The sequence below is a fragment of the Symphalangus syndactylus genome, chromosome 2 (genome assembly GCF_028878055.3).
Source record: "Symphalangus syndactylus isolate Jambi chromosome 2, NHGRI_mSymSyn1-v2.1_pri, whole genome shotgun sequence".
Classification (NCBI taxonomy): domain Eukaryota; kingdom Metazoa; phylum Chordata; class Mammalia; order Primates; family Hylobatidae; genus Symphalangus; species Symphalangus syndactylus.
Window position 1 is genome coordinate 49567235 of NC_072424.2, and position 14607 is coordinate 49581841.

Genomic DNA, 14607 nt, shown 5'->3' on the forward strand with positions numbered 1-14607 from the left:
GTGCCCCACCGTGTATTCCTTTCCAGACGTGGGACTTTTCCCAAACACCCTCTTTGCTCCCGCCCCTACTGGATACACACCTCGGGTTCCTGGCATCTCAGTGCCTTGGAAACTTTTTTTTTTTCTTTTTAAATAGAGACGGGGTGTCGCCTGTTGCTCAGGCAGGTCTTGAACTCTTGGCTTCTGGCTTCAAGTGATCTTCCAGCCTCGGCCTCCCAAAGTGCTGGCATTACAGTCAGCCACTGCACCGGAAATGTTTTCAACTGTGACCCATTAAGGTAAGTCACCGTTACAAGGTGACCCAATCCACACATAAAAAACTTGAAACAACAGATTGACAAAACATCATTTATCCTCGCTATGTAAGCTGCATTTTGATACATTTAAGCTTATTTTAGTTTTTTAAATGGTTGTAATCCACAAAATTAAAAAAAAATTTTAATAGAGACGGGAGTTCCCAGTATGTTGCCCAAGGCTCGTCTTGAACTCCTGGACTCAAGTGATCCTCCCACCTCCACCTCCCATAATGCTGGGGTTACAGGCCTGAGCCACTGCGCTCGGCTCACAAAATGTATTTAATGGCCCACAGCTTAAAGATCACTGACTTGATCCTTTTGTAAGTCATAAGTGTGATTGGGTTTTCATGCTCTTGTGTCAAATGTGCCTCCCTCAAACCTTGTTACGAAGTGGGCACACTACCCACCTGACGTGAGAAATGAAGAGAAAAAGATCACTGGCTTGAGAGACATTCATTGCTCTACACAGCCTTCTGGATGTTTGCTATTTTTTTGTTTGTTTGCTTTTGTTTTGTTTTTGACCTCTGTCACCTAGGCTGGAGTGCAGTGGTGCGATCACTGCTCACTGCAGATTGGACCTGTTGGACTCAAGTGATACTCCCACCACAGCCTCCCGAATAGTTGGGACTACAGGTGTGCACCACCACGCCAGGCTAATTATTTTGTAAAGACAAGACCTCCCTATGTTGCCCGGGCTGGTATCCAACTCCTCCTGCCTTGGCCTCACACAGTTCAGGGATTACAGGCATGAGCCACAGTGCCTGGCCTGCCATAATTTTAGAGCTAAGGAAATAAATTGAATAGATTCCTGAAGCATTACCATCACTGCAGCCTGGCTCTGTGGCTGGACATACTACTCCAGGGCTTCAAGCCAGCTGCAAGTGCACTCCTTTGATTAGGATCTTTGAATTATCTGAACAAATTTCAGTTTAGGCCAGCAGGGATAACTCATACCTGTAATCTCAACACTTTAGGAGGCCTAGGCGGAGGATCTCTTGAGCCCCAAGGTTCAACATCAGTGTGGGTAACATAGCCAGACCCTGCCGGGTGTGGTGGTACAGGCTGTAGTCCCAGCTACTCAGGAGGCTGAGGTGGGAGGATCACTGAGCCAGGGAGGTTGAGGCTACAGTGAGCCGAAATGCTGAAATGGTGTCACTGCACTCCAGTCTGGGCAACAGAGCAGAGATCCTGTCTCAAAAAAAAAAAAAAAAAAATTTTTTTTTTTTTTCTTCAGTTCAATCATCCATCAAACACAGTGGACACCAGGCCAGGCATGGCGTGGCTCATGCCTGTATCCCAGCACCTTGGGAAGGTGAGGCAGGCAGATCACTTGAGGTCTGGAGCTCGTGACCAGCCTGGCCAACATGGTGAAACCCCATTTCTAATAAAAATGCAAAAAATATTGGCTGGATGCGGTGGCTCATGCCTGTAATCCCAGCACTTTGGGAGGCAGAGGCGGGTGGATCACAAGGTCAAGAGATCAAGACCATCCTGGCCAACCTGGTGAAACCCCATCTCTACTAAAAATACAAAAATTAGCTGGGCGTGGTGGTGTGCACCTGTAGTCCCAGCTACTTGGGAGGCTGAGGCAGGAGAATTGCTTGAACTCGGGAGGCGGAGGTTGCAGTGAGCCGAGATCACGCCACTGCACTCCAGCCTGATGACAGAGTGAGACTCAGCCTCAAAAAAATAATTAATTAATTAAATAATTAGGCAGGCATGGTGGTGGGTGCCTTGTAATCTCAGCTACTCGGGAGGCTGAGGCAGAAGAATTGCTTGTACCTGGGAGGCGGAAGTTGCAGTGAGCCGAGATCGCGCCACTGCACTCCAACCTAGGTGACAGAACGAGACTGTCAGAAAACAAACAAACAAACAACCCACGGTGGACACCTATTTTAATGCTATTTCAATCACAGTGCCTCAGATTGAAAAAAAAGTACAAGACCTGGTCCATCCTGAGTTGAATGGGTTAACTCATATTCAATAAGTATATTAACTCTTAATGCCATCATCTCTGGAGAAATATGAATAAAGCACTATTAGATTACCTAGAAAAAGGCCGGGCATGGTGGCTCACACCTGTAATTCCAGCACGTTGGGAGGCCAAGGTGGGCAGATCATGAGGTCAAGAGATCGAGACCATCCTGGCCAACGTGGTGAAACCCCGTCTCTACTAAAAATACAAAAATTAGCTGGGCATGGTGGCATGCACCTGTAGTCCCAGCTACTCGAGAGGCTGAGGCAGAAGAATTGCTTGAACCCGGGAGGCAGAGGTTGCAGTGAGCCGAGATTGTGCCACTGCACTTCAGCCTGGCAACAGAGTGAGACTCCATCTCAAAAAAAAAAAAAGGATTACCTAGGAAATAGGCCAGGTGCAGTGGCTCACACCTGTAATCTCAGCACCTTGGGAGGTTGAGGTGGGTAGATCACCTGAGGTCAGGAGTTCAAGACCGGCCTGACCAACATGGTGAAACCCCATCTCTACTAAATACAAAAAATTAGCCAGGCATAGTGGCAAATGTCTGTAATCCCAGCTACTTGAGAAGCTGAGGCGGGAGAATTGCTTGAACCTGGGAGGCAGAAGTTGGCAGTGAGCCAAGATTGCGCCATTGCACTCCAGCCTGGGCAACAAGAGTGAAATTCCATCTCAAAAAGCAAAACAAAACAAAAACAAAGATAAAAAACATTAAATAAATGTTAGGCATTTAATCTCCATTCTCTAATCTTTAATCTGAAATGGGTAGTATTAACAATCGTTAGAAAGGAATTTTGTTGGATTCAACATGCTGAGATTTTATTAAGGATTTTTGCATCTATGTTAGTCAGAAATATTCGTCTGTACTTTTCTTGTAATGTCTTTGACTGGTTTTAGTATTAGGGTAATGCTGGCCTCATAGAATCTCTTCCAGAAAGTAGAAGCAGAGGGATACTTCCTAACTCATTCTATGAGGCCAAAATTATTCTAACACTGAGAGTGAACCTTCACGTAAACTAGGAACTTTCAACAGCCAGGAAGGACATACCCATCAAAGACTAACCATGACTGATAAACAGTGGCTTCCAGTGCTTTGAAGAAACCTCAAGTGCTTGTCACTGACCTGTGTTCCTGAACTAAGAAATGGGAATATGTGGGCTAAGAAATAGTTTCTCTTGATAAACAATTAACACTTATAAAAACCTCTCCTTTTCATGGTGCCTCAGAGACAATCAGCTGCTTCAAGATGAAGCTGAATGTCTCCTTCCCAGCCTCTGGCTGCCAGAATCTCTTTGAAGTGGATGAGGATTGCAAATGTCATACTTTTTCTGAGAAGCTATAGTCACAGATGTTGATGCTGATGCTCTAGGTGAAGAATGGAAGGGTTATGTAGTCGGAATCAGTGGTGGGGACAACAGACGAGGCTTCCTCATGAAGCAGGGTATTTTGACCCAAGACTGTGTCTGCCTGCTACTGAATAAGGGGTATTCCTCTCCTCCAAGGAGAACTGAAGAAAGAATGCACAAATCTGTTCAAGGTTGTATTGTGGATGCCAATCTGAGTATTCTCAACTCAGGTATTGTTAGAGAGGGAGAGAGAGAAGGCTAATCCTGAACTGCCTGATAATATACTGCCTCATCCCCCGGGACCCAGAAGAGCTAGCAGAATCCAAAAACTTCAGTTTCTCTAAAAAGATGATGTCCACCAATATGTTATAAGAAAGCTCTTTGTTATAACAAAGACAAGACACACAGGGTCAAAGCACCCAAGAGTCAGTGTCTTGTTACTCCTCATGTCCCGCAACACAAACACCTGGCTTATTGCTCTGAAGAAACAACCTACTAAAAAAAAATAAGGAAGAGGCCACAGAATATGCTAAACTTTCGGACAAGAGAATAAAGGAAGCCAAAGAAAAACACCAGGAACAAATTGCCAAGAGACACAGACTGTCCTCTCTGAGAGCTTCTGAGTCCAGTCAAAAGAGTTTTGGCCAGGCGCGGTGGCTCACGCCTGTAATCCCAGCACTTTGGGAGGCCAAGGCAGGCGGATAACCTGAGGTCAGGAGTTTGAGACCAGCCTGGCCAACATGGCGAAACCCTCCTCTCTACTAAAAATACAAAAAAGAAAGAAAAATTAGCTGAGCATGATGGTGCATGCCTATAGCTCCAGCTACGTGAGAGGCTGAGGCAGGAGGATCACCTGAACCTGGGAGGCGGAGGTTGCAGTGAGCCGAGATCGCAACATCACGGTCCAGGCGACAACGAAACTCCATCTCAAAAAAAAATTTTGGGGTAACAAATAAGATCAAACCTCATAAAAATAAAACAAAAAAAGCAAAATAACCAATAAAGTAGAATAACTATTTACCTAGTATTAGGTATTACAGGTAATCCAGAGATGATTTAAAGTATAAGGGAAGCTCTGCATAGGTTATATGCAAATACTATGCCATTTTACATGAAGAATTTGAGCAACCTTGGGATTAAGTATCTTTGGAGGTCCTGGCACCAATACCCCCAAAATCCCAAGAGATGACAATACTTGCTGTGAACCTAAAATTGTTCTAAAAGATAAAGTCTAAAAAGGGAATTTTGTGTCTGTCAAGCTTTTCATTTTTGTTTTGTTTTTAATTGGATCAGCTATTTCCTTGAGTTTGGGCAGTGGATTAGTAAATAATTTTTTTTTTTTTCTTTTTTTCTTCGCCTGTGGGCCAGGCTGGAGTGCAGTGGCGGGATCTGGGCTCAGAACAACCGCCGCCTCCCGGATTCAAGTGATTCTCCTGCCTCAGCCTCCTGAGCTGCTGGGACCACAGGCGCACCAGACACCTGGTTAATTTTTGTATTTTTAGTAGAGACTGGGTTTCACTATGCCAGCCAGGCTGGTCTCTAACTCCTGGCCTCAAGTGATCTGCGCCCAGCGGATTTAACATTTTGATACTGTGTTCTCACGTGGTGAGGAAGGATATCTAAAACGGTAATTGCAGGTAACACGAATATTTTTAGTTCTGTATTTATTTTTTATTTTTTTATTATTATTATACTTTAAGTTTTAGGGTACATGTGCACAACGTGCAGGTTTGTTACATATGTATACATGTGCCATGTTGGTGTGCTGCATCCATTAACTCGTCATTTAGCATTAGGTATATCTCCTAATGCTATCCCTCCCCCAGCCCCCACCCCACAACAGTCCCCAGTGTGTGATGTTCCCCTTCCTGTGTCCATGTGTTCTCATTGTTCAGTTCCCACCTATGAGTTCTGTATTTTAAATTTTTTCACAACGTAGAGCAAAATAAGTTGCCTTTTTAGACCTGTGACAGCCTAAGCCTAAGCCTTTTGCGATAAAAAGCGGTGGAATCTCTTATCCTAAATCCCAACTTGGTTAGAAAAGCATTCACTAAGCAAGTAGAAATTGGATATGCCTGTGGGGCTTTCAAGTTCTTTCTACCACCTACTTTTCCGCACCAAAAAAAAAAAAAAAAAAAAAAAAAGATATAAAAAGGTGGAGTTCACGCCCAATTTTGACCTGAAGGCAGAAAATTTCCACCAGCTTTCATTTTTGCCTTGGGTGTGACCTGAGGGAGTTGACCACCAGTTCCGGAGTAGGGCGGGGACTTCTGCTCCTGGGGTAGAAGCTGAATCAATCGCCCCAGGTCCTCGGTGCCATTTCCCTCCGGCAAGCCTCAACCTCAGGAGGGGAGCCCTGGCCTTTCTCCTCCGCCTGCCAGGCGGTTTCTTCTGTCCAAAGCCTCCGGCTTCCTCAAAGCTCCCAGGTCTGCATTGGTGCTAAGTGGCCTGCCATCTCCACGTGGTTCCCCTGGGTAGCGACGCGCCAGAGGCACCATCCCAGGTTCCAGCTCGCGTCGCGGCTTTCCTTCGCATTTGCACCGCTGCGGGATCCCTGAGCGAGTACCCCCAATGTGGGTTTGGCGGAGCTAGGAGAAGGAAAGTTCCCTCTACCCTCCGAGAACTTACTCCTCCGACTCCGCCAGGCAAGGAGCCACACTCTCCCACAAGGAGGCAGCAAACACCGCACCCTTGGCTCTCGGAGCAGCAGGCGCTGATTTTGGAAAATCCGCTCCTTAAGTTTTCACTTACTACCTGGACTAGAGAAGGTGGCACTATCTTCTATTGGGCACTTACAACCTTCCAGACTCATTTAATTCTTAGAAAACTCCTGTGAGATGGATGTGGGTATCCCCATTTCACGATGAAGAAACCGAAGTCAGAGGAGCCCAGTACTTGGGAACCCAAGTGGAAGTGATGCCAAAGCTGAGCATTTTCTGTTCTGCCACTTTGCCTCTCAGGAACCCATGGGTGCAGTTCCCAGAAGGAAGGGGATTCCAGCCTCCACCTGCCATCCCTTTTTCAAGAAAAAAGCTACGGTTACTGGCATTAGGATAGATAACTTTGGCTTTAAGATGATTTTAGAATTAACATGTAGGCCGGGCGCGGTGGCTCACGCTTGTAATCCCAGCACTTTGGGAGGCCGAGGCGGGCGGATCACGAGGTCAGGAAATCGAGACCATGGTGAAACCCCGTCTCTACTAAAAATACAAAAAATTAGCCGGGCGTGGTGGCGGGCGCCTGTAGTCCCAGCTACTCGGAGAGGCTGAGTCAGGAGAATGGCGTGAACCCAGGAGGCGGAGCTTGCAGTGAGCCGAGATTGCGCCACTGCACTCCAGCCTGGGTGACAGAGCAAGACTCCGTCTCAAAAAAAAAAAAAAAAAAAAAAAAAAAAAAAAAGAATTAACATGTTCACTGCATACATTTGGAAAAATAAAAATATTACCCAGAGATAAATTTAGTCCTTCCGAGTTTTCTTCTAGACAAACTTTTGACATTCTACTAGATATCAGTTTTGCACTTTGACTTTTCCCCTTAAATTTTATAATAAACGTTTCCCGTGTTGTTAGACATATAATTTTTTGTTGTACATTCTTTTCTGTTTATAATTTGTATTTTCATTTCACTTTGGGGGAGGGTGAGGCATAAGGATTTTTTTTCTCACTAAAAGAAGTTTTAATTCCATTGTTGTCAGGCCCAGTGCGGTGGCTCACGCCTGTAATCCCGGCACTTTGGGAGGCCGAGGTGGACGGATCACCTGAGATCAGGAGTTTGGCACCAGCCTGGACAACATGGCGAAATCTGTCTCTACTAAAAATACAAAAATTAGCTTGGTGTGGTGCCACATGCCTGTCGTCCCAGGTAATCGGATGGCTGAGGCACTGAGGCATGAGAATCGCTGGAACACAGGAGGCGGAAGTTGCAGGTGAGCCCAGATTGCGCTACTGCGCTCCAGCATGGGCAACAGAGGAAGACCCTGTCTCAAAATAAGTAAAATAAAATTCTAATGTTGTCAGAACTATCATCGTTCCCTTATGGTGGCAGCCTTTGGAGCCATGATTTAGAAGGGTCTGTTTTTACCCTCAAATTATATAAACATTAATACAAAAAATTAGCCGGGCGTGGTGGCACGTGCCTGTAGTCCCAGCTATTCTGGAGGCTGAGGCAGGAGAATCATTTGAACCCAAGAGGTGGAGGTTGCAGTGAGCCAAGACCACGCCACTACACTCCAGCCTGGGAGACAGAGCGAGACTCCGTCTCAATCAATCAATCAATCAATAAAATAAATAATTATATAAACATGAATACTCACATTAATCCAGCACTGATTTTATTTATTATTTATTTTGAGACAGAGTCTCGCTCTGTTGCCCAGGTTGGAGTGCAGTGGCGCAGTCTCAGCTCACTGCAAGCTCTGCGTCCTGGGTTCACGCCATTCTCCTGCCTCAGCCTCCCAAGTAGCTGGGACTACAGGCACCAGCCACCACGCCTGGCTAATTTTTTGTATTTTTAGTAGAGATGGGGTTTTACTGTGTTAGCCAGGATGGTCTCGATCTCCTGACCTCGTGATCCACCTGCCTTGGCCTCCCAAAGTGCTGGGATTACAGGCATGAGCCACCGTGCCCAGCACTGATTTTATTTTTATATTATTTTATTTTGTTTTTGAGATGGAGTTTTGCTCTTGTCACTCAGGCTGGAGTGCAGTGGTGCTATCTTGGCTCACTGCAACCTCCGCCTCCCATGTTCAAGCGATTCTCCTGCCTCGGCCTGCCAGGTAGCTGGGATTAAAGGAACCTGCCACCACACCCGGCTAACTTTTTTGTTGTATTTTTGGTAGAGACTGGGTTTCACCATGCTGGCCATGCTGGTCCTGAACTCATGACCTCAGATGATCCACCCGCCTTGGCCTCCCAAAGTGCTGGGATTACAGGCTTGAGCCACCACGCCCGGCTGCAGTTCTTTGTCAAGTTAATTTTTGTGTATGTTGTAAGGTAAGGGTCTAAATTCATCTTCTGAGTCTTCTAGTCCATGAATGAAATAACTCTGCATTTATTTACATCTTTAATTCTTTCATCAAGGTTTTGTAGTTTTCAAGTTATACACTTACTAAACTTGTAAAAGTATTTAGATTTTGTGTATATTGATTTTGTATTCTGCAACCTTACTGAATTCATTCATTCAATTTATTTGTTTATTTTTTGGTGGATTCCTTAGGATTTCCTACATAGAAAAGCATGTTGTTGGCCCGGTGTGGTGGCTCATGCCTGTAATCCCAGCACTTTGGGAGGCCAAGGCAGGCAGATCACCTGAGGTTGGGAGTTCGAGAACAGTCTGATCAACATGGAGAAACCCCGTCTCTACTAAAAATACAAAATTAGCTGGGCATGGTGGCACATGCCTGTAATCCCTGCTACTCGGGCGGCTGAGGCAGGAGAATCGCTTGAACCTGGGAGGCAGAGGTTGCAGTGAGCCAACATCACGCCATTGCACTCCAGCCTGGGCAACAAGAGCGAAACTCTGTCTCAGAAAAAAAAAAAAAAAAAGCATGTTGTTGGTATTCTTTAGTATGCATGCCTTCTATTTCTTGCCTGATTGCACTGGCTAGAACCTCCAGTACAATGTTGAATAAAAGTGAAAGTAGGTATCTTTGCCCTCTTCCTGATCTTTCAGGGGAAGGAATTCAGTCTTTTTACCATTAAGTATCATATATAATGTTAGCGGTGGGCTTTTTGAAAATAGCTTTTGGCTGGGCACAGTGGCTTATGCCCATAATCCCAGCACTTTGGGAGGCCGAGATGGGTGGATCACGAGGTCAGTAGTTCAAGACCAGCCTGGCCAACGTGGTGAAACCCGTCTCCACTAAAAATACAAAAAATTAGCCAGGCGTGGTGGCAGGCGCCTATAATCCCAGCTACTCAGGAGGCTGAGGTAGGAGAATCGCTTGAACTCAGAACGTGGAGGTTGCAGTAAGCCAAGACTGCGCCACTGCACTCCAGCCTAGTCAATAGAGTGAGACTCCGAAAAAAAAAAAAAAGAGAGTTTTATTTAGGCTGGGGAAGAGACTTTGTATTCCTAGTAGTAGGTGTTGATTTTGTAAAATGCATTTGCTGCATCTCTTGAAATGTTCATGTAGTTTTTGTCCTTTATTATATTAATATGGCATATTAATTGACTTTTGACTTAATCCAGGAATGCCCTGGGATAAATCCCCTTAATCATGGTGTATAATTTTTTTTTGAATAATGCTGAATTCCTTTTGTCTTTTTTGTTGTTGTTGTTTGAGACGGAGTCTCACTCTGTCGCCCAGGCTGGAGTGCAGTGGCGCGATCTCGGCTCACTGCAAGCTGCCCTCCCGGGTTCACGCCATTTTCCTGCCTCGGCCTCCCAAGTAGCTGGGACTACAGGCACCTGCCACTGCGCCTGGCTAATTTTTTTGTATTTTTAGTAGAGACGGGGTTTCACTGTGTTAGCCAGGATGGTCTCAATCTCCTGACCTTGTGATCTGCCTACCTTGGCCTCTCAAAGTGCTGGGATTACAAGCGTGAGCCACGGCACCCAGCCTCCATTTGCCTTTTTTAAGACAGGTTTGAGGCTGGGTGTGGTGGCTACACCTGTAATCCCAGCACTTTGGGAGGCCGAGGCGAGTGGATCACCTGAGGTCAGGAGTTCGAGACCAGCCTAGCCAACATGATAAAACCCCGTCCCTACTAAAAATACAAAAATTAGCCAGGTGTGATGGCATGTGCCTGTAATCCCAGCTACTCAGGAGGCTGAGACAGGAGAATCGCTTGAATCCGGGAGGCACAGGTTGCAGTGAGCCGAGATTGTGCCACTGCACTTCAGCCTGGGTGACAGAGCAAGACTCCATCTCAAAAAAAAAAAAAAGACAGGTTTGTTTGTCTCGTTGCCTAGGCTGGGAGGCTGAGGCAGGCTGATCACTTGAGCCCAGGAGTTCAAGTGATGGAGTGCAGTGGCACAATCATGGCTCAATACCTGGAACTCCTGGGCTCAAGTGGTCCTCCCACCTAGGCCTCCTAAATGGCTGAGATTACCAGCATGAGCCACCATGCCCAACCAAGTTTGCTCATTTTTTATTTAAGATTTTTGCATCTTTATTACTCAGGAATATTGGTCTGTAGTTGTTTCTTTTCTTGTGATGTCTGTGGCTATGGTATTAAGGTGATGCTGACATCATTAGTTGGGAAGTGTTCTTTCATCTTCTATTTTTTGGAAGAGTTTGAAAGATTGACATTAGTTCTCCTTTAAATACTTGGTTGGATTCATCAGTAAAGCCATCTGGGCTTGAGCTTTTCTTTGTGGGAAATGTTGTCATTACTAATTCAATCTCTTATGACAGGTTTATTCAGATTTTCTATTCTGAGTAGTTTATGTTTTTCTAGGAACTTTTTTTTTTTTTTTTTTTGTTTTGAGATGGAGTCTTGCTCTGTCCCCCAGGCTGGAGTGCAGTGGCGCAATCTCGGCTCACTGCAAGCTCTGCCTCCCGGGTTCACGCCATTCTCCTGCCTCAGCCTCCTGAGTAGCTGGGACTACAGGCGCCCGCCAACACGCCCGGCTAATTTTTTGTATTTTTAGTAGAGACGGGGTTTCACCGTGTTAGCCAGGATGGTCTCGATCTCCTGACCTCGTGATCCGCCCGCCTCGGCCTCCCAAAGTGCTGGGATTACAGGCTTGAGCCACCGCGCCCGGCCTTTTCTAGGAACTTATTCATTCCATCTAGGTTATCTAATTTATGTCATATAGTTGTTCTGTAGTATTACCTTATAATCCTTTTTATATCTGTAAGGTCAATAAGGTGAGTAGTAATGTCCTCCATTCATTCTTTTTTTTTTTTTTTTTTTATATTTATTTATTTAGAGACAGGGTCTCACTCTGTTGCCTGGGCTGGAGTGCACTGTCATGATTTTGGCTCACTGCAGCCTTGACCTCCTTGGCTCAAGTGATCCTCCTGCCTCAGCCTCCGAAGTAGCTGGGATTACAGGCATGTGCCACCATACCTGGCTAATTGTTGTAGTTTTTGTAGAGATGGGGTTTCCTTTTTTTTTTTTTTTTTTTCTTTTCTTTTTTTTTTTTTTTTTAATTTTTTTTTTTTATTAATTTTTGCATACAAAAACAATAAAGATTTTCTAAAAATACATACAAAAAAAAAGATGCGTATCAAACATATTAGGAAGGTTGCACATGGGAAGTCGGGGAATAGAAATGGGGGTGGGAGTTAAAATAAATGAGAGAGGGACTTTATATGGATCAGTGATAATAACTCAATCCTCTATTTGACAAAGAAGAGGGAGAAGGAAGAGGAAGAAAAAGAAAGTGTGATAAAGGATCAGAAAGGGAGGAAAATAGAAAAAATTAGAGTATGACTCCAGGGTAGACCTGTTTTGTTGTCATTGAGTTGGTTGGTTGGTTTGTCTGTTGTATACTTCATGTTTCGCCAAGTTGGCCAGACTGGTCTCGAACTCCTAGCCTGAAGTGATCAACCCGCCTCGCCCCCCAGAGTGCCGGGACCACAGGCGTGAGCCACCACGTCCAGCCCCCACATTGCTTCTGGCCTCCGTGGTAGACCTCCCTGACGGAGCGGCCAGGCAGAGGAGCTCCTCACTTCTACCCAGACACGGGGCGGCCGGGCAGAGGGGCTCCTCACTTCCCAGACGGGGTGGCCAGGCAGAGACGCTCCTCACTTCTTCCCAGACGATAGGTGGCCGGGCAGAGGCACTCCTCACTTCCCAGACGATGGGTGGTCGGGCAGAGGTGCTCCCCACTTCCCAGACGATGGGTGGCCGGGCAGAGGCGCTCCTCACTTCCCAGACGGTGGGTGGCCGGGCAGAGGCGCTCCTCACCTCCCAGACGGTGGGTGGCCGGGCAGAGGCGCTCCTCACCTCCCAGACGGTGGGTGGCCGGGCAGAGGCGCTCCTCACCTCCCAGACGGTGGGTGGCCGGGCAGAGGCGCTCCTCACCTCCCAGACGGTGGGTGGCCGGGCAGAGGCGCTCCTCACCTCCCAGACGGTGGGTGGCCGGGCAGAGGCGCTCCTCACCTCCCAGACGATGGGAGGCCGGGCAGAGGCGCTCCTCACCTCCCAGACGATGGGTGGCCGGGCAGAGGTGCTCCTCACCTCCCAGACGGGGCGGCCGGGCAGAGGCACTCCTCACTTCTTCCCGGACGGGGCGGCCGGGCAGAGGCGCTCCTCACTTCTTCCCGGACGGGGCGGCCGGGCAGAGGCGCTCCTCACCTCTTCCCGGACGGGGCGGCCGGGCAGAGGCGCTCCTCACTTCCCAGACGGTGGGTGGCCGGGCAGAGGCGCTCCTCACTTCCCAGACAATGGGTGGCCGGGCAGAGGCGCTCCTCACTTCTTCCCGGATGGGGCGGCCGGGCAGAGGCGCTCCTCATTTCTTCCCGGACGGGGCGGCCGGGCAGAGGCGCTCCTCACTTCCCAGACGGGGCGGCCGGGCAGAGGCGCTCCTCACTTCCCAGACGGTGGGTGGCCGGGCAGAGGCGCTCCTCACTTCCCAGACAATGGGTGGCCGGGCAGAGGCGCTCCTCACTTCTTCCCGGATGGGGCGGCCGGGCAGAGGCGCTCCTCATTTCTTCCCGGACGGGGCGGCCGGGCAGAGGCGCTCCTCACTTCCCAGACGGGGCGGCCGGGCAGAGGCGCTCCTCACTTCCTCCCGGACGGGGCGGCCGGGCAGAGGCGCTCCTCACCTCCCAGACGATGGGAGGCCGGGCAGAGGCGCTCCTCACTTCCCAGACGATGGGTGGCCGGGCAGAGGCGCTCCTCACTTCCCAGACGGGGCGGCCGGGCAGAGGTGCTCCTCACTTCCCAGACGATGGGTGGCCGGGCAGAGGCGCTCCTCACTTCCCAGACGATGGGTGGCCGGGCAGAGGCGCTCCTCACTTCCCAGACGGGGCGGCCGGGCAGAGGCGCTCCTCACTTCCCAGACGGTGGGTGGCCGGGCAGAGGCGCTCCTCACTTCCCGGACGGTGGGTGGCCGGGCAGAGGCGCTCCTCACTTCCCGGACGGTGGGTGGCCGGGCAGAGGCGCTCCTCACTTCCCGGACGGTGGGTGGCCGGGCAGAGGCGCTCCTCACTTCCCGGACGGTGGGTGGCCGGGCAGAGGCGCTCCTCACTTCCCAGACAGGGCGGCCGGGTAGAGGCGCTCCTCACTTCCCAGACGATGGGTGGCCGGGCAGAGGCGCTCCTCACTTCTTCCCGGATGGGGCGGCCGGGCAGAGGCACTCCTCACTTCTTCCCGGATGAAGCGCCCGGGCAGAGGCGCTCCTCACTTCTTCCCGGACGGGGCGCCTGGGCAGAGGCGCTCCTCATTTCTTCCCGGATGGGGCGGCCGGGCAGAGGCGCTCCTCACTTCCCAGACGGGGTGGCCGGGCAGAGGCGCTCCTCACTTCCCGGACGGTGGGTTGCCGGGCAGAGGCGCTCCTCACTTCCCGGACGGTGGGTGGCCGGGCAGAGGCGCTCCTCACTTCCCAGACGGGGCGGCCGGGCAGAGGCGCTCCTCACTTCTTCCCGGACGGGGCGGCCGGGCAGAGGCGCTCCTCACTTCCCAGACGGGGCGGCCGGGCAGAGGCGCTCCTCACTTCCCAGACGGTGGGTGGCCGGGCAGAGGCGCTCCTCACTTCCCAGACAATGGGTGGCCGGGCAGAGGCGCTCCTCACTTCTTCCCGGATGGGGCGGCCGGGCAGAGGCGCTCCTCATTTCTTCCCGGACGGGGCGGCCGGGCAGAGGCGCTCCTCACTTCCCAGACAGGGCGGCCGGGCAGAGGCGCTCCTCACTTCCCAGACGGTGGGTGGCCGGGCAGAGGCGCTCCTCACTTCCCAGACAATGGGTGGCCGGGCAGAGGCGCTCCTCACTTCTTCCCGGATGGGGCGGCCGGGCAGAGGCGCTCCTCATTTCTTCCCGGACGGGGCGGCCGGGCAGAGGCGCTCCTCACTTCCCAGACGGGGCGGCCGGGCAGAGGCG

At 49.8% G+C, this 14607-nt stretch overlaps 1 long non-coding RNA gene and 1 other non-coding gene across 2 annotated transcripts in view; one reads left to right on the top strand and one right to left on the bottom strand.

Annotated features, from left to right (window-relative positions):
* Positions 1–86: 86 nt before the first annotated feature.
* Positions 87–14607, bottom strand: part of LOC129469566 (uncharacterized) — a 31598-nt gene continuing 17077 nt past the window's right edge. Inside the window, exon 3 of the long non-coding RNA XR_008653071.2 lies at positions 87–263. This is a non-coding gene — a long non-coding RNA (uncharacterized lncRNA). The remainder of the gene's footprint in view (positions 264–14607) is intronic.
* On the top strand, positions 609–709 carry LOC129478187 (small nucleolar RNA U13). Its single transcript, XR_008656341.1, has one exon. It is a non-coding gene; the product is annotated as a small nucleolar RNA U13 (small nucleolar RNA).